Source organism: Arachis stenosperma, chromosome 6, assembly GCF_014773155.1.
Source record: "Arachis stenosperma cultivar V10309 chromosome 6, arast.V10309.gnm1.PFL2, whole genome shotgun sequence".
NCBI lineage: Eukaryota > Viridiplantae > Streptophyta > Magnoliopsida > Fabales > Fabaceae > Arachis > Arachis stenosperma.
Window position 1 is genome coordinate 66,788,256 of NC_080382.1, and position 3,849 is coordinate 66,792,104.

At 41.7% G+C, this 3,849-nt stretch overlaps 1 non-coding gene across 1 annotated transcript; it reads right to left on the bottom strand.

The window, feature by feature from the left end:
* Window positions 1–1,043: 1,043 nt before the first annotated feature.
* LOC130937727 (small nucleolar RNA R71) lies at window positions 1,044–1,147 on the bottom strand. Its single transcript, XR_009068930.1, has one exon. It is a non-coding gene; the product is annotated as a small nucleolar RNA R71 (small nucleolar RNA).
* Between the last annotated feature and the right edge of the window lie 2,702 nt (window positions 1,148–3,849).

Genomic DNA, 3,849 nt, shown 5'->3' on the forward strand with positions numbered 1-3,849 from the left:
CTGTTGAGAAAGGTTTAATGTTTGAATCATATATTTTCTTGTTAGGCAAGTCATTAATTTTTAAAATCAAATCTTTTTAAAATTGTTTTCAAATCATATCTTTTCAATCATATCTCTTTAAAAAGCATAATTTTTTTCATATCTTTTTAATCACATCTTTTTCAAAACAGTTTTTAATCATATCTTTTTAATTTCTAATTTCAAAATCTTTTTCAAAAATTACTTGATTTCTTTCCCACTCTTGATTTTCGAAAATCAATTAAAGTTTTTCAAAAATGTTTTCAAAATATTTCACTTGATTTTCGAAAATTTCTTCCTCTCTTCCCACATCCTTCTATTTATGGAGTACCACTCCTTCTCAATGCACAATTCGAACTATATCTAATTAAGTTCGAATTCTTCTACCTCTTCCTTCTATTTTTCTTTTCCTCTGACACCTCAAGGAATCTCTATACTGTGACATAGAGGATTCCATATTTTCTTGTTCTCTTCTCTTTCAAATGAGCAGGAACAAAGACAAAGGCATTCTTGTTGAAGCTGACCCTGAACATGAAAGGACCTTGAAGCGAAAGCTAAGAGAAGCTAAGGCACAACTCTCTGTGGAGGACCTGACAGAAATCTTCAAAGAAGAAGAAACCATGGCAGCCGAAAACAACAACAATGCAAACAATGCAAGGAAGGTGCTGGGTGACTTTACTGCACCTACTCCCGACTTCTATGGGAGAAGCATCTCTATCCCTGCCATTGGAGCAAACAACTTTGAGCTTAAGCCTCAATTAGTTTCTCTAATGCAACAGAATTGCAAGTTCCATGGACTTCCATTGGAAGATCCTCATCAGTTCTTAGCTGAATTCTTGCAAATCTGTGACACTGTCAAGACTAATGGGGTTGACCCTGAGGTCTACAGACTTATGCTATTCCCTTTTGCTGTAAGAGACAGAGCTAGGACATGGTTGGACTCACAACCTAAAGAAAGCCTGGACTCATGGGAAAAGCTAGTCAATGCCTTCTTGGCAAAGTTCTTTCCACCTCAAAAATTGAGTAAGCTTAGAGTGGAAGTCCAAACCTTCAGACAGAAGGATGGAGAATCCCTCTATGAAGCTTGGGAAAGATACAAACAATTGATCAGAAAATGTCCATCTGACATGCTTTCTGAATGGAGCATCATAGGTATTTTCTATGATGGTCTCTCTGAACTATCCAAGATGTCTTTGGATAGCTCTGCTGGAGGATCTCTTCATCTGAAGAAGACGCCTACAGAAGCTCAAGAGCTAATTGAAATGGTTGCAAATAACCAATTCATGTACACTTCTGAAAGGAATCCTGTGAACAATGGGACTAATCAGAAGAAAGGAGTTCTTGAGATTGATACTCTGAATGCCATATTGGCTCAGAACAAAATATTGACTCAGCAAGTCAATTTGATTTCTCAAAGTCTGTCTGGAATGCAAAATGCACCAAACAGTACTAAAGATGCTTCATCTGAAGAAGAAGCTTATGATCCTGAGAACCCTTCAATGGAAGAGGTGAATTACCTAGGAGAACCCTATGGAAACACCTATAATTCTTCATGGAGAAATCACCCAAATTTCTCATGGAAGAATCAAGAGAGACCTCAACAAGGTTTCAACAATAATGGTGGAAGAAACAGGTTTAGCAATGGCAAGCCTTTTCCATCATCTTCTCAGCAACAGACAGAGAATTCTAAGCAGAACCCCTCTGACTTAGCAACCATGGTCTCTGATCTAATCAAAACCACTCAAAGTTTCATGACTGAAACAAGATCCTCCATTAGGAATTTGGAGGCACAAGTGGGTCAGCTGAGCAAGAAAGTTACTGAACTCCCTCCTAGTACTCTCCCAAGCAATACAGAAGAAAATCCAAAAGGAGAGTGCAAGGCCATCAACATGGCCGAATTTGGAGAGGAGGGAGAGGAAGTGAACGCCACTGAGGAAGACCTCAATGGGCGTGCACTGACCTCCACTGAGTTCCCCAATGAGGAACCATGGGAATCTGAGGCTCAAAATGAGACCATAGAGATTCCATTGGACTTACTTCTGCCTTTCATGAGCTCTGATGAGTATTCCTCCTCTGAAGAGGATGAGTATGTCACTGAAGAGCAAGTTGCTAAATACCTTGGAGCAATCATGAAGCTAAATGACAAGTTATTTGGAAATGAGACGTGGGAGAACGAACCTCCTTTGCTCACCAAAGAACTGGATGACTTGTCTAGGCAGAAATTACCTAAAAAGAGACAAGATCCTGGGAAGTTTTCCATACCTTGCACCATAGGCACCATGACCTTCAAGAAGGCTCTGTGTGACTTAGGGTCAAGTGTAAACCTCATGCCTCTCTCTGTAATGGAGAAGCTAGGGATCTTTGAGGTGTAAGCTGCAAAAATCTCACTAGAGATGGCAGACAGTTCAAGAAAACAAGCTTATGGACTTGTAGAGGATGTTCTGGTAAAAGTTGAAGACCATTACATCCCTACTGATTTCATAGTCCTAGAGACTGGGAAGTGCATGGATGAATCCATCATCCTTGGCAGACCCTTCCTAGCCACAGCAAAGGCTGTGATTGATGTTGATAGAGGTGAACTGATCATTCAAGTGAATGAAGAATCCTTTGTGTTTAAGGCTCAAGGATACCCCTCTGTCACCATGGAGAGGAAGCATGAAGAGCTTCTCTCAAATCAGAGTCAAGCAGAGCCCCCACAGTCAAACTCTAAGTTTGGTGTTGGGAGGCCACAACCAAACTCTAAGTTTGGTGTTGAACCCCCACATTCAAACTCTAAGTTTGGTGTTGGGAGGTTCCAACATTGCTCTGAGTATCTGTAAGGCTCCATGAGAGCCCTCTGTCAAGCTACTGACATTAAAAAAGCGCTTGTTGGGAGGCAACCCAATGTTATATTTTATCTACTTTCTTTTGTTATTTTATTTTTTTTATAGGTTGATGATCATAAGAAGTCACACAATCAATTGAAAAAGCAAAAACATAATGAAAAACAGAAAGAAAAATAGCACACCCTGGAGGAAGAACCTACTGGCGTTTAAACGCCAGTGAGGCTAGCAGATGGGCGTTTAACGCCCAGTCTGGCACCATTCTGGGCGTTTAACGCCAGAAAGGGGCACCAGACTGGCGTTAAACGCCAGGAAAGGGCAAAAACCTGGCGTTAAACGCCAGAAATGGGCACCAGCCCGGCGTTTAACGCCAGATTTGGCACAAAACGCAAATTTTCTTGCCACTTGGTGCAGGGATGACTTTTCCTTGACACCTCAGGATCTGTGGACCCCACAGAATCCCCACCAACCCCACCACCCTCTTTCTTCTTCACCCACTCACCAATCACCTCAACACCTCTTCCCCCAAAACCCTTCACCTATCAAATCCCATCTTTCTCTTCACCACTCACATCCATCTTTCATAAAACCCTACCTACCTCACCTTTCAAATTCAAACCACTTTCCCTCCCAATCCCACCCATACATGACCGAACCATGAGCCCCCCCTCTCCTATATAAACCCTTCTTCACCCCTTCATTTTCACACAACCTAAACACCACTTCTCCCCCTCTTTGGCCGAACACAAAGCCATTCCCTTCTTCCTCTTTTCTTCTTCTTCTCCTCTCTTCTTCCTTCTTTTGCTCGAGGACGAGCAAACTTTTTAAGTTTGGTGTGGTAAAAGCATTGCTTTTTGTTTTTCCATAACCATTTATGGCATCCAAGGCCGGAGAAACCTCTAGAAAGAGGAAAGGGAAGGCAAAAGCTTCCACCTCCGAGTCATAGGAGATGGAGAGATTCATCTCAAGGGTGCATCAAGACCACTTCTATGAAGTTGTGGCCTTGAAG